General features: G+C 35.4%; 1 protein-coding gene across 16 annotated transcripts in view; it reads right to left on the bottom strand.

Moving 5' to 3' along the window:
- Window positions 1-17,009, bottom strand: part of KLF12 (Kruppel like factor 12) — a 674,377-nt gene that overhangs the window by 191,200 nt on the left and 466,168 nt on the right. The window contains exon 4 of one of the 16 annotated variants that reach the window (XM_021065127.1): window positions 8,687-8,811. The gene's annotated coding sequence lies outside the window, so the exon portion shown is untranslated. 16 annotated transcript variants of the gene reach the window in all.

Genomic DNA, 17,009 nt, shown 5'->3' on the forward strand with positions numbered 1-17,009 from the left:
TCCTATTCAGAGGCACTTTAAATGACAAAGAGTTCAGAAATTAGTCTGACTGGCAAGGCAGGACTTCCTAAATATTCTCTTCAACAAGAACATCAATCAGCATAAAGTTCATTCGGGCTGTGCTAAATTTTCTGGAATAACTTACCTGAGATGTTCACAGGGGAATAATAGAATAAAAGTGCAATAAGAGTGTTTTATAAAGAAAGACCATAAGAATATAGATTATGAGTTTAATGTTGATTTAATGTTAATAAAGATTTAATGCTGGCAACTCTGAATAGGTTGGTTAGGTGCAAAAGTTTTCAATTCAATCCAAAATTAAGGCATAGTTAAAATGAAAAGATTTAAAAACTTCATTTACCTAAGTATCATGGAAGAACCAGGATAGAAAATATATGATGAAAACATGTATGTATCATTCAAAAATAAAATTAAAAATAGAAAATGAAGGAAGAAATGGAATCTACATGTAGAGCAAATGTTAAGGTCAACTTGAAGGTGAATTTTATTTTATTTTATTTATTCTTGGCCACACTCGCGGCATATGGAAGTTTCTGGGCCATGGATGGAATCTGAGCCACAGCTGCAGAAATGCTGGATCCCTTAACCCCCTGCACCAGGCCAGGAATCAAACTGGCACTGCTGCATAAACAATGCTAAATTCTTAACCTGATGCACCATAGTGGGAACTCCATGAAGGTGAATTTTAAATATGATTTTGTACTTCTTTTTAGGATAAAAAAAAGTAACACAAGTGTAGCTCTATAGACCACATTGTAACAGAAGGAGATTGCACACATTTCTCACCATTTAAGATGTGTAGGAAATCGCAACACTTCTTTATGAGGGGCTTCGGAGTGATGAAGTAATGAGATACAAAATAATCTAACATAATCCAAAAGATTTATAGTAGATAAAACATGGGAAAAGAGAGAGTTAAATTTTATTTCAGCTAAGGCAGGGTAGTTTGTAAAAGATCCACTAGCTTGTATGGAACAATAAAAGAAAATGCATTAAACTTCAAAAAGTGAAATTTTAAGATACTGGGACACAACTAAAACCACTAAGACTTGAAGGTCTAAGACTGAAGAAAGAAAGAAACACAATGAAAGGTACTATCATACTAACTGCTTTAATTTCTCTTTTGAGGTATAATCATGATCGACAGTCACTTACATATGGCAAAATACTCTAGGAGACTATTCCCAATTACTTAAAATTAAAAGGAGAGACATACACAATTTTTACTAATGATTCAGAATTTTTAGAGTTATCAAACATGAACTTTTGAATAACAGTAGTAACATACTTAATGAAATAGATAAGAGAGAAAATTCTACTCCAAAACTGGAATCTACACATGTGCACACACAAGCCAAAGATAAATTCTTAAAAGACAAAAGTATAAAACCTGACATTAAAAACTTGATACATGTGTTTAACAGCAGAACAGACACAGCAGCAGAAAGGATTAATAAACTGAAAGGTGAATGAGTAGAAATTAGTCCAAACGAAGTCCAAAATGGAAGGGTGGATAGGATAGTAAGGTATTTTTAAAGGGGTAAGATATATGAGAGAGGAATTATGTACATGTAACGGGAAGCTCAGAAGTAAAAAAAAAAAAAAAAAAAAAAAAAGGAAGGAATAGGGGATAGGGAAAAAGTATCACTTAAAAACATAATGACCAAGAATTTTCTGACCTGATACAAGATAGGAAGCTATAACAAAATGATGAAAGCCAGAAGACAATGTAAGGGCAATCTTTAAATTGCTGAAGGAAATTAAAAAAAAAAAAAATGAAACAATCGGCAACCTTAATTTTCTGTCAAAAATCAAGGCAAAGTAAAGACATTTTACACAAAAATGGAGAATTCATAGCCAGCAGGTCCATACAAAAAGAAATACTAAAGGGAATTTCTTCAGGCCCAAGGATAATAATAGATATAAAAACACAGAAATAAAAGGATAAAAAGATCATAAGAATAAAAGGTAAATATAAGCAAATCTAACAGAACAATAAGTATATCAAAAATAATAATATCTTACTGGGTTTTAAATGTTGCACAAAAAAGGAGAGGGATATACAGAGTTAAAACATCACAAAATACTTGTCTAGATATAAGTACAGGTACCATCATGGCAGACATTAATAACTCAAAAGAGCAATGCAATTTCTAGGAAAAGTCATTAAAATAATAAAATAATACTTGTATTAAAAAGTCAGAAAGCTTAATAATAAAAGGGGGAAAGAGATATAAGAAAACTTCTTGATTAATACAGAGAAAGTAGGGAAAGCTATTTAAAATAACAGGACAAAGGCAACAAAAAAACATATGATAAGACTACATTTAATGTAAAATAGTCTACGTTTTGCAATTAAGCAGTCTAGTTTTTTACAGTTTAAAAATTTTTTAATATCTTAGATTTTTAACAAACTTAAACTGGCAAATCTTGAATTTACGAATTTAGAAATTGAAACAAATTTAAAAAGTACTATTAGGCAAATATTATGTAATAAAAGACCTGTATAGCCACAGGAATGTCAGAAAAACTAGATATAAGCTCAAATAATTACAAGTTGCCATTATTTTGACATTATCAAGCATTTCTCCCTTCTTCTTAAACGAACCTAATCAGAGTATCATCAGTTTTGCCTCCATTGCTGCCTTTTCCTTCTTTCAAAAGAAATAACTGTAGCCAGTCAGAGGTTTACCAGATGCCCTAATCCTACAAGTAAAATATAGAAGTTAAACAATTTACACATCATATCACTGATATTATAATCATATGATAAAACACATGTCAACATAAATTTGGTTTCATTCTAGTCTTCACTTTTCAAATGTTTCCCATTTTGACAGCCATAGCTTGCTTTTTAGGCTGGTAGAGAGAAAAGATATTCTTGAAAGTACCTTAAAGGTGACTGCCCTAAGTGTGCGTGTGTGTGTGTTCGTGGTTTTACACATTCTTTAAGTGATGCTTTGTCCCCATGCCTATATGATCATTCGGCTTTATGAGATGCCAGAACGTTTGCCTTCTAAGCTCTGAGGAGGTTTAAGTAGCGAAAGACAGAAGGTTAAAGTGGAAATTAGTGTAAAGGGATGATCACTGACAACATGTAAAATTAGCCATTAAAGAAGATATCCCTCTAAACCTTGCCATCTCGTTTGTCCTTCAAATGTACCTTTTTCCCTCTCTCAGCCAAAGTCTATGCTTCTTCAGACTTCTTTTCACTCCTTTGTTAACTTTTTTTTTCTTTCTTTCTGGCACCTTCACAACAAAAGGTAGTTTCTTTAGTGGATCAGGGAAAAACATATCTAGCATTTTAAATACTATATAAACAAGTACAAATCAGTATATTATTACTAGATGTGATTAGTTGTGGCTTATCATCTGTTGCTACTGCTTACTTATATCTCCCAAAACACAGTGGCTAAATCATCAAACTCTTTTTTTTTTTTCTTTTCTTTTTATGACCACATTTGTGGTACATGGAAGCTCTTGGGCCAGGGGTCGAATCAGAGCTGCAGCTGCCAGGTTACACCACAGTCATGGCAATGCAGGCTCTGAGCCGCATCTGTGACCTGCACCACTGCTTGTGGCTACACGAGATCCTTAACCTTCTGAGCAAGGCCAGGGATCGAACGCTCATCCTCACTGAGGTAATATTGGGTCCTTAGCCCACTGAGCCATAAGGGGAACTCCCAAACTTTCTTATACTAAGGTTCTAGATTCTGCCAGTAAGACACCCTCCTGCAAGTATTAGATGTTAGAAATGAAACGGAGGTCATCTTATGGCTGGTACAGCTGTGAGCAACAATATTCAACCATGTAAGGTTGAATCCTTTGTGTGAGAGGCATGTGTGCCAACAGCAGTAATGGCAATAGCAGTAGCTTCCCAGTTGGTTTTACAGCTATGATAGTGTGTCTTGAAACCAACAGCAGAGAGGGAAACCCAACTCTCAACCCTCCCTCTATTCAATAGATAACATAATTATGCAATTCTCTGGATTAAATGGATTTATTTATTTGTCTTTTTGCCATTGCTTGGGCCGCTCCCGTGGCATATGGAGGTTCCCAGGCTAGAGGTCCATTCGGAGCTGTAGCCACCAGCCTGCGCCAGAGCCACAGCAACGCGGGATCTGAGCCGTGTCTGCAACCTACACCACAGCTCACGGCAACACCAGATCCTTAACCCACTGAGCAAGGCTGGGGATCGAACCCGCAACCTCATGGTTCCTAGTCGGATTCGTTAACCACTGAGCCACGATGGTAACTCCTTGTCTGGATTTTATATCTGGCCATTCACCCTGCAAAAACATTTGAAAATTTAATCTACACATATTATGTCAGCACTGCCCACCTTCACCCTTAGGTCTACATATCTCTTTCAATATAATGACATATACAAAAATAGGAATGAAAAACTCAATATTCTGAACTCAAGTGTTTGCAGACGGTCCATTTACAATTACTGAGACACTCCAGTCCCTTACCTGAAAACAGATGGAAGACAGGGAGGCAATGATGCTAGAACTGGGGATGGGGAGATCATGAGACTGGATGCTGCCAGGAACCTGGACCATGAACCAAATTACAACAGGGAATAGGGGTCAGACTCCACTGGTTAGAGAAAGGGGATTAAATCTAGGAGCACCTAGGAAGTCACAGGTGATTGCTGGATCTTGCCTAAGCGCTTGGTAGGTACAGTATTGGTTCTTTACGGCCGGAATCCTATTAGAGTCATTACTGGTCTACCTGTTCTTAAATAGTTTCAGTATCTCATTTGGCTAAGAGAGACTCATAAGTGGGTATGGGAGAGGTAAATGGAGTGAGGAAAAGAGGGAAGTTAAGTATGTCTGATCATTTTTTCACACAATCGGGAAAATAGAGTCTAACTTTTAGGAGTGGAGGTCTCAGACTCAGCTGTGGGGATCAAAATAATGGAAGGCAAGGCAGATATAACGATGGAAACTTTGAGAGAGTAGAGATTTTTACTTCCTTAACTGTTACATTCCCAACACCTAGAATGTTTGCTGAATAAATGAGCGAAATGAGGCCAGTGCTGTTATATGCCTCTCTTTATTCCATTTTCTGATTTCCCTCTTTCTTCTCTCCTTTGGTCTTAGAATTGGCCATTGCTTCTACTATATTTTCATGGTCTTAAGCCTAAAACCGGACTCTCAGTATGTCAAAGTTATGTGTGTGTACACGTGTGGACATATGTAATAACAAATGTAAGTTGGATAACATTAAAATCGGAGGGGAAAAACTAATGACACAAATTTACCACAGAACACCATAATGAATTCAGCAACTGATCTAAATGGGTGATTTTTTTTTTAGCCTGGCCATTTGATAATAGCCTGTTAAAATAACTTCATCGATGATGAATTTGACCTGTTTTGCTCTCATTTCTGCTTTCCTATTAAGGAAGAACTTCAATAAATAGAGGATTCACGTTAGTAGATTTAACACCTAAAAAAATAAATAAGTAAAAGGGAGAATAAGCCTAAACATGAGCTAAGAGAATCATCTGTCAGAAACTTCCTAGCAAAGCCTTATTAAGTGAGGTCTGAGAGTTCTATCATTGTATTATTAACCTAATATCAAAGAGATGACAATGCTCAAAATAGTGTTGGCAAAATTTGCTTTTTCTTTATTTCTGGATTATCATGTTCTTTTCTGTTAGAAACAACATGCATCTTATGTATAACACAGCTTAAAATCCATGTATGTAGTAAGGTTCTGAACAAAATTACATTATATAATCAAAGAACTGGGAAATGAGTTGTTAGAACTCCACTTGACTGTTCTTTCCCCGTGTCCATGTTTGTTTTTGTGGGTGTTTCTGAAAATGTTATAAACCTTTGCTCAGCCTAAATGCTTCGGTGAACTAATTTATGAAAAAAATAAAAATAATACATGAACCTGAAGGTGTTTTATTTCTGATCCAAGTAAAAACATATGAAACACAAAGATTTCATACACTGTTCTCAGAGGAATGAAAAACGTCAGGCTATGAACTATCAGTAAGAGGCATTAATATGTTTCAAAATATCAAAAAATAATTGACACTGACAATGTATTCAAAAGCTCTACTATGGTGTTTAAATTAAGGAGGCACTCAGAATTTGTAATGTGAAGAGTAAACATATGGCACCACTCAAAAGAAGGCACTGAAGCAAATAATTCATTAAAAATGCAAATGAATACAAGTGAACTTGGTTAGAAAAAGCAAGTCAGGGAACCAAAGGCTACTATGGCAGTGGAAAAGACAAGGCTGAGGACTGTTCACAAGGGGGAATTGTGATGAGGTCAAGTGCAGCCTCCGGAGCTTCGGACTACTTATTAAAGGAAGTAGCAGTTCTGAATTTTTATTACTGAGCTTTGCTCACACTGTGATGATTTCAGATAAGGTATTTCTGAATTGTCTGAACATCTGACCTTGGGACGATTTTATGGATACCAGATACATCGCTATTTATGAGGGAAACAGGCAGTTCTATGAAGGTAAATCATCCAGATTATTAAAAGAGGGGAGACATCCCCTGTGAAACATTTCGTGCCTGTTCAATAAGTTTAAGCAATTATGCACTACAGTAAATTAGAACAGATTATAAATCAATTAGTCAATCTTACTAGAAGCCGTAGAGTCACGTAAAATAAATATGATGCTCTTTTTATGACAAAATTTCATACTGACAAGTTTCAGATATTTAGGAAAATGTAACTGCATCAATGTCATTTGATTCTGAATTATAATATGTCCAATAATGGACCTGTATTTTCTTTAGCACAGGGCCCTGACTTTACACCAAAGTGAAGTAAGTGCTTTTACAGGCTAGGAAAGCAGACAGCATCCTATTACACCACCCACCAACTTGGCAATGGCCTCCATCGAGTGAAATCATCACAAGTCATTAGGATTAAAAAATGAGGGACAGTGACTATCACAACCTAGTAAATATATTACTTTCTTCAGTATCAAGTGTTAGTTTTAAAGCTTTCAATAATAGCTTTCATTTAAAAAGAAAGACCTTATGAAAATTGTCCTTTGCATTAGATATTAACTAAAGAGAAATTTTAGAGAACCATAGTTCTTCATCCTTATCATGTTGCCAATATCTAGAGCCATTACTAAACACCAGAATTTAATTGTGAATTTCAATGATGAGAAATAAAAGACCAGAATTTAATTAGGAATTTCAATGATGAGATATAAAATAAAACCATAATTAAGAACAATTTGAATATCATTTACTATACTGTGTCAACATTGGTCATCTTAATTTTTCAAATATCTTCTGAAAAAGAATACTTATTAAAAGAGAACATGGTATTTATTGCCAAATTAGAAAGATGACTCAATACTAAAAAAATTGTACCAGATTCACTTTTGTTGATATTTTGTTGTACTTGTAATATGCAAAAGAATACAAGTACACATAGTGAATAAATATTAGATTTAGATGAAGCAAAAGAAATGAACATCCATGACTAGCTTTCTATCTAATATATGCCTTTATCCCTTTTTAAGGTTATAAATACCACTTTTACAGCATTCTACAAATTTTGACACAAAGCATTTTCATTATCATATAATTGTAACTACTTATAAAATTACCATTATGATTTCTCATCTGATTCATGAGGTTTTTTTCTTTGTTTGTTTTTTGTCTTTTTTTTTTTTTTTTTTTTTTTTTTTTTAGGGCTACACCCACAGCATATGGAAGTTCCCAGACTAGGGGTCAAATCAGAGCCACAGATTCCAGCCTATGCGACAGCCACAGCAACATAGGATCCAAGCCACATCTGTGACCTACACCACAGCTCACAGCAACAACAGATCCTTAATCCACTGAGCAAGGCCAGGTATTGAACCCACATCCTCATGGATACTAGTCAGGTTCGTTACTGCTGAGCCATGACTGGAGCTCCTGATTCATGAGTTATTTATAAAGATGTTAAATTTCAATCTTTTTTTTTTTTTTTACATTATTGACTTCTATTCAAATAGAGTGGCAACAAAATATGGGCTGTGTGATAGGAATTTTCAGAAATTTGAAATAATTCAAATTAATTTGATAAGGCTTGCTTCATATTTTTGTACATTTGTATAATCTTGAAAATGTTAAAAGAATGTTTACTTTCTAAATGATTGATGCAAGGATCTATATATGTCTATTTCATTTACTTTATGAATTATGCTCCATAATTCATTATCTTTACTAGCTTTATCTGACTGACATAAAAATAATTGACAAAGTTTTACTAAAATCTTCCTCTATATGAGAATTTTCCATTTTCTAATGTTTAAATCAATTTTGCTTTATATATTTTCAGCCTGCTTTTTATAGTTGCTTACAAGTTTATGATCATTATATCACCCTCATAAACTACTTAGTGAAACTCTGTTGCTACCAAATAAAATTTTTTGCAGTGAAATCTGAATGGCCTAAAATTAAATGGATATGTTTCCATGTAAACTTGTCATCATTTGTTCACTGTTAACCTTTGTAAGTTTTAGGTTTAGGTATCTTTGTAAACCACATATAATTACAGTTTATAAATCAAACAATCTTCATCTTTCAGCTTTACTGTTTCACACATTTAGTTTTCTATTGCTGATTAGATTAACGAATTATGGCAAGTTTAGCAGCTCAAAACCACACAAAGCTCTTACCTCACAGATTTGGTGGGTCACACATCTAACACATTTTAGCTATGTACTCTGCACAGGGTCTCATAGGCTAAAATTAAGGTTTCAGCTGATCAAATCCTCATCTGGAGGTTGGATTAGCATATACCCTAGAGAGGGACAGACAGGAAATCTTGGGGGGCCAGCCAGAATTCAGCTTATCACATTTATTTACATTTATTATGATTATGGCATTTCGCATTTTCATCATCTTACTTTTGGCTTTCTATTTGTTCTGCCTCATCTATTTGCTATCATTTCTGATGTTAAAGAAATACACAGAAAAAGAAAGATGCCTATATATTTTGGTTTGTTTGTCTCACACGTTTTCCCTCTATTCCTCTGGTTTTGGAAATTATGAATTGTACTTCTTTTAGTAGTTACTCTTGAATTTTCACCAAGTATAACTAACAATGTCATAGACGCGTAATATAAGAACCTCGTAAAACTAATTCCCAGGATTCCCTGGTGGATCAGTGAGCTAAGGATCCAACATTGCCCATTCAGTGGCTCTGGTTACTGCTGTGGTGCTAGTTTGATTCCTGGCCTGAAACTTCTGCATGCCACACGTGTGGCCAAGAAAACAAACTAATATCTAGTTTCCTCTCTACACTTAAATGTTATTAGAGTCCAACATTTCAGTCATCATTAGATAAAAATCCTACAAATTAAATATCAGTAGTAGTTATTTTAATAAGAAAATGTCTGTGTAAATTTATGAAATGTTTATTAGCTTCTTTGGTCATCATTCCTTTTTACCTTTTAGATAATACTTTTGTGATCACTCTCTTTCTTCCTCAAGTATTAATATGTCAGAATCTTTTAGTTGAATACTTTAGAATGCCCTTTATTTTAGGTTCTTTTCACTCAATAGTGTGTCAATTTTTGCTCATATTTTTGGAAGATATTTCACAGAATTATAATGAGTGACTATACAACTTTATGTTGACATGTTCTCTCAGCATTTGAAAATATTGAAACTATTTTGAAAATATTATCTAATTGCCATCATTGCTACTGAGAAGCTGGATGTCTCTATTGGTATGTTCTTTTTACATGATATCTTTTTTTTTCTTGCTATTTTTATGAACATTTTTCTTTTTTCAGTTTTCACAGTATAGTTTATCCATTGAGTCAATTATACCTTTTACTTTTTAAAATTCTATTTAGTTCATTTTTCTTGGCTACACCCATGGCACGTGGAAGTTTCTGGGTCAGAGGTCAAACCTGAGCCACACTGTAACACATGCCACAGCAGTGACAACACCAAGTCCTTAACTGCTAGGCCACCAGGGAACTCCTGCATTTACTTCTTGATCTCAGTTAGTTTTGGTCTAATACTGACATTGTCAGGGTAATTCCAACTTATGACTTCATGGTGTGTGCTTGTCATTGTATCAACTGCAAAGGGAATAACTAAGAATGGTGGAAGGACCTCCAAATCTCCCACATTTGTTTTCTTCTCTAATCGTTTTGCAGCAGGATGACTTTGCATAGTACTTACTGCTGGAAGTAGCATTGTCTCCAGAGAAAAACACATTAAATCATTTTCATTAATGATTTTTTTTTTAGTTGTTTCCTTCATTGCATTCAGAGATTTTTTTTTAAATTACTACAACGTGTACGTAATACCACAATTATTACCACAATTATACATAACAGAATTTCCTATAATGCTGTTATGCCCCATATTTTGAATAAAGTGCATGCCAAATACAAAATCTAGTGGGCCCAGCATACTAAGTCTCACCTGCCTGAGAGAGTTAGGCCATCAAAGCAACACTTGAACACAACATTAAAATGACCAGAGTACTTATCTTTAGGCATCATTATGTAATATAGGCAATAAAACTGGAAAAGACCACTACTTCACACTCAGTGATGTGTTAACATATTCTCCCCTAAACATTTCCCTATCATTGTTCATTGTCTGATATGTGGGTAGAGATAAAGATTTAAAAAGGAAAAAGTTTGCTAAACTCTCAAACAGGAATGACTACAAATACTCCTGGGTTTATTTGCTTCTCCCTGAACTTCATCCAGGTACTCTCATACCTTATTCTGTGCCCCAGAAAAAAAGTCAGGGAGCCTCAGAGGGAACATATAACAGCTTAGTGGAAATAACATAGTTCTTTGATGTATCCTTTCCTGGATCTGGAATATTTTCCCCTCAAACAGATGTTTAGTTAATAAATCCTTATTATATATAATTTACTTGCTACTTCTCTTAGTATTTTAGCTGGCATAAAGAACTTCATAGATAAAATAGGATTAACTCTCATGGCATTTTCTCTTTACTTTCAAATTTGAAAAAGTGCTCATGGATATCTTTCATGAACCTTAGACTCTTCGTGAATTAAAAAAAGTTACACTGACTTTATACCTGGTTTTGCAAGAGCATAAACTCAAAGTAAATTTAATTATGTACTCCACAACCTCTATCCACAATAGAAAATTACATTCTATATGAATAATGACACCAAATTATACAGAGGCTAATAAAAAGGAGAAAAAAATCTTTTTTCATTTTCCTACAGAGACGAAATAGACATAAAATTTAACCTTAGAAATTTGATATTTCTCACATAAAAACAGACTTTCTCATTTGGACATACCATGGGAGCTGTTCTAAGAACGCACAATTAAAAGAAGAATGAAGAACAATAAAAAGGTAAAGAAGGGGCAAAACTTCTATTAATTATTTGCAAATATTTCTGGTATGGACTTTCCAGAATTTGCTCTGTGCTGTATGCTTCTCAGAATTCCTCATCAAAGGTCCTCAACTGTGTCGCCATCATCACAGAGACATCAGATTTAAGTTTTTAAAACAGCTTTTCTAGCAAGAAAAAGTAAGCAAGATAAGAGTCCAGAGGGTCATGGAAGAAGCTCCAATTTGGATGCGGTGTTCATAGAAGGCTCAACTTAGAAAGTGAGATTGGATCTGAAGCCTGGATAAGATGAGAACAATAACCTTGCTAAGGGCGCTCCAGAGGATGTAGGAGTGCCAGGGCCAGGCAGTGTGCTGGGTGCACTTGAGAGACTTCAAGGTCAGTGGAGGTGGAGCAGGAAAGACAGGAGAGAATGAGTTCAGACAGGGGAGTGAGGTGTCAGGTCATGTAGGATGTTCTAGGAGATGGCAAGGAGTTCTTAATTTAAAAAAAATTTTTTATATAATGATTTTTATTTTTTTCATTATAGCTGGTTTACAGTGTTCTGTCAATTTTCTACCATACAACATGGTGACCCAGTTACACATACATGTATACATTCTTTTGTCTCACATTATCATGCTCCATCATAAGTGACCACATATAGTTCCCAGAGCTACACAGCAGGATCTCATTGCTAATCCATTCCAAAGGCAATAGTCTGCATCTATTAATCCCAAGCTCCCCATCCATCCCACTCTCTCCCCCAGTCCCCTTGGCAACCAAAAGTCTATTCTCCAAGTCCATGATTTTCTTTTCTGTGGAAAGGTTCATTTGTGCCCTATATTAGGTTCCAGATATAAGTGATAGCATATGGTATTTGTCTTTCTCTTTCTGACTTCCTTCACTCAGTAGGAGAGTTACTTTATTTTCTAAGAAGGAGAGTCTCTGACTAGAGATGTGATATGGTCTAATTTACATTTAAAAAGAATCATTTTGGCTGCTATGGAGATAAGGGACTCTGAAGAGGAGCAAGAACTTTCTACAGGCTGCAAGAAAAATCCAAACTGAGAATGTCAGTGAAGATACTTTAAAAGACAGGATAGATTTATATCTTCCAAGTTTTCTGATGTTCTGGATTACTTGATGTTCAGTGAGTATTGCATTACGTTTCACATCTTTTTATTTCTGCTGACACGATTTCTCACACCCAAAATATCATTTCTTTGTTCATTGCCTGGCAAAACTCACTTATCCTTCAAGGGCAAGCTCCAATATCACTGCTTCCAAAAGCCTACCTCTACGACCCTTGGATAGTCAAAGTTTTTTTCTGCAACTCCTCTACTGTGACACGTCAAATGTGACACCAACTTGAAACAAAAAGAAAAGAGAACAAAAGACATGAAGGTAAGAAGACATTGTCAGCAATTACTATATAAAACTGTGCTAATAAATGTTAGACTCTCCAGAAGAGAAAGCACCTATCAGATACTAAAACACACAGGAAAAGTACCATACTTAGAACACAGGGAAAGAAAAGTTTTGAAGAGGAAGTATATAAAAGTTTTCCATAATTCTATCTATACTATGCCATGTACTCTAATCCTATGAAGATACTAACTAAAGCAACAAGAAAATTACTCAGAGCAGTAGAGAGGTGTGGTGCTCACACAACCTCTACACCAAGGTCTAGCGAGCTGGAGTCGGAGGGCCAAATCCAACATGACAATTGCTGCAAACTGTCTTCATGGAACTGCCACTCATTTACATACCAAACATGAAGCCACTATATTACACCATATGGTCCATAAAGTTCGCACAGTCTAAACCATTTACCATGTGGCCCTGTACAGAAAGAGTTAGCTGTCCCCTGCTCGGTCCCACTTTACCAGAAGCTCCTCAATTCTTGAGGTACTACTCAAATAAATCCTGTTCCTTTGTTTCTCAATGACTGCTAGTACAAATTCGTATGCCTGGAGTAGGGTTCTTCCCATCCTTTGTCTGGGTAAGTCCACGTCTCCTTTAAGACTTAGCTCAAGGCCATCTTTCTAACACAAGGCTCCTCACTGTCTAGTGCACCGAGTCCCCATCAACGCATGCATACCTTGAATTTCACACACAGTGTTCCTGATTTGCATTATTTATATCCTTACCACCCCAACTAAATAGCAGATCACTGAGAAAAGGAAATGCTTTGTGGACTTTGTATTTCTTCTCCTAATGAAGAAATATTAAACTTGTCCGCATAGATGGTTGGCATTAGACCCAGACAAAGAGAGTGTTAAATGTGTCGAAAAGAAATTCAAATTGGCTTTACTGATAAAACTAGTCAGCATGCTAAACTGGTCACAGGTTAAACGTTTAGGGAAACTGTTTATAAAGGATTATCCCTATAAAATGTATCTGAAGGGTCTTTGGTCCTTATGGGGAATTGCTTCCAACCAGTGATAAAGGTTCTTCTGTCGTCTTCACCAGCTTCCAGATGCCTCTAGCCATGACTCGCCCATTCCCTTCCTAATTTCTTGCTTCAAAACTACTTTTAAAGCTGGAAAACAAAGCAAACATGTGGTGGAGTTCCCGTCGTGGCGCAGTGGTTAACAAATCCGATTAGGAACCATGAGGTTGTGGGTTCGGTCCCTGCCCTTGCTCAGTGGGTTAACGATCCGGTGTTGCTGTGAGCTGTGGTGTAGGTTGCAGATGCGGCTCGGATCCCGCGTTGCTGTGGCTCTGGCGTAGGCTGGTGGCTGCAGCTCCGATTTGACCCCTAGCCTGGGAACCTCCATATGCCGCAGGAGTGGCCCAAGAAATAGCAAAAAGACAAAAAACAAAACAAAACAAAAAAAAACAAACAAGTGGTAAAACTGGTATCTAAAATTAGAATAAATAGGTTTTTAAGGATCTATGGGATTTTTTTCCTATAGGTGCATGTGTACAAGGTTGCTCTTCCAAAGATAATTTTTCTAAATTCCAGATTCTTGGCTGTGTTCTAAATGGGTGTTTTTCTTGAATCAGAAACATAGTACAATTACCTCAGCTATTGTGCAAAGGAAAACTACACTACACCCTGCCCTACTTAAAGAAGAAAAAATCTATAAAGACCTATTGCTTTTACAAAGAATAGACGATGTTATTTGCAAACAGATGTTATATTATTATTATGTTGAAAAATAAAGCAAGCCTGACATCTAAAAATGTTAATGTTTAAAATAGATTAGAACTCTTTTATGTACCTATTTATAGTTATTAATTCCTAAACATGCACCATAGAGATAACAAAACAAAAATCACATTTCAGGAGTCACTGCCAAGTGAAATTAAACAGAAATTAAGGAGACACAGTTTTGGAAATGAAAGATAAACTAGCAGAAACAATTCCATTTTTATAATTCAGATTTATAAATCATTACTTACAAAGCCATAGATTTCATTTTGACATCTGGTATTTTGGTACCAACATAGAGTCATTAGTGTTATTTTATTATAGCAGACAAAAGATACTTAAAGTAACATGTTTTTTCCTTAAACCTCCCTAAATGCTTAAAACAGTAAAATAAATGTGTTTATCTATTTAGCAAGGAACACTTTTTTCTTATATTTAATATGAGAGGTAGAAACATTTGAACCAACTTATTCACACACAGAACAATTAGAATCTAGTCAAATCTCTCCTGATTTATAAACCTAAGGAAATAAATTATCTAATACAAAAAAAAAAGGATAATATAGGTTTATCTATAGTTTGGCAAGGTCAAAAGAATTTCATTTTCTACAGAATTTCAGTTTTTACACAGAACTACTGTCCCATATGAAAATTTTTTCAAACGGAGACTTGCTGTCATATAAACTTTTGCTTCTCTGTAGAAATTGGATAGATGTTTTTTTGTTTGCTTATCATGGAGCTACCATCTTATGATTCTTTTAAAAAAAAGCAAACTGTTGTTTATCTACATTGTTTATTGATAGAGATAAAAAGAATCCACTGGATACAAGTCCTAGCTTATGCTGACAAAATAAGCTAGTTTATACTCCACACTGGCTTTCCCACTTCGATTCATTAATAACTTTAAAAATCTGGTCCTAGGCCTGGCACAAGGTCATGGATTTTCTACTTCCATTTTTTTCCTGATAGGGCTAATGGTGGGGTGGAATTAAGTCTTTTTTTTTTATTTTTTATTTTGTCTTTTTGCCATTTTCTTGGGCCGCTCTCACGGCATATGGAGTTCCCAGGCTAGGGGTCCAATCGGAGCTATAGCCACTGGCCTACACCAGAGCCACAGCAACGCGGGATCCGAGCCGAGTCTGCAACCTACACCACAGCTCACAGCAACACCGGATCATTAACCCACTGAACAAGGGCAGGGACCGAACCCGCAACCTCATGGTTCCTAGTCGGATTCATTAACCACTGTGCCACGACGGGAACTCCTGGAATTAAGTCTTAACTCAAGTAATGTGGCATTATGTTGTCTAAATGACATTAATGAAACTTAGGATTAAATAAAGTCAGGTAACTAGGTCTATTTCAATAGCATAACTTGAAATAAAGAGCTTGATTTATGGCTGTGTCTAAAAAGTGAATAAAAACTAAAAACTAAGGGCTTATAGAACATTGTGTAGGTTCATTTAATCTTGCCTTCCCTACATTTTAAAAGACAAAGTGAGGACAGATTCTATTTGACTAGGACTTGTCTTTTACGTAGTCAGCTTTTCTGGTTTCCGCCCTCTACACACCCATCACAGGCATTAGAAATACTGACCACTGCAGATAAAGTTTAAAAATCCCTCTTCTGTAACATGTGAAGGAGCTACCCTTTATGACATTTTCAGAACTTTATTTTTTTATTCTCCATTTTATTGAGATATAATTGACATATGAGTTTTAGATGTACAGTATAATGATTTAATATATGTATATACTGCAAAAGGATCACCACAAAAAGCGTGGTTAATAAACCTTACATAACCTCAGTTTTTCTTTCTCCTTCTTGTAAGAATGTTTAAGATCTATTCTCCTGGCAACTTTCAAATATATGATCACCAAAGTCATTATGCTAATTATTAATCCCCAGAACTTATGTATCTTCTAATAGCAAGTTTTTACCGTTTTCACCACCTTCACCCGCTACACACACACACACACACACACCCTCTGGCAAACACCAATGCATTCTCTTTGAGTTTGTTTTTTAAGATTATATATAGAAGTGAGAACTTACAATATCTTTCTTTCTCTGTCTGACTTATTTAGCATAATGCCCCCAAGCTCCATCCACATGGTCACAAACAGCAGGATTTCCTGCATTTTTTTTTTATAACTGAACAACATTCAGATATGTGTGTAGTGTGCACACACACACACACACACACACACACACACACACACACTGTACATCTTCTCAGAGCCATATGTTCCAAAGTCATTTTCATTCTGGTCATTTTTCACTTTCATCCAAATTATGGTCACAGAGAATACATTGATAGACAGAACATACCAAAATATACAAACATATTTGTGCTTAGATTTTTAATTCACGATACCAAATGTACATGGATTTAAATAATTCTGAATTTCCCAACAAGTACATGATTTTCATGACTAAGCCCAAAGATATTTTTAAATCACTAATAAGATTTTAGTTTTGAAAGAACAGTCTGCATGA

This window comes from Sus scrofa, chromosome 11 (genome assembly GCF_000003025.6).
Source record: "Sus scrofa isolate TJ Tabasco breed Duroc chromosome 11, Sscrofa11.1, whole genome shotgun sequence".
Lineage (NCBI taxonomy): Eukaryota > Metazoa > Chordata > Mammalia > Artiodactyla > Suidae > Sus > Sus scrofa.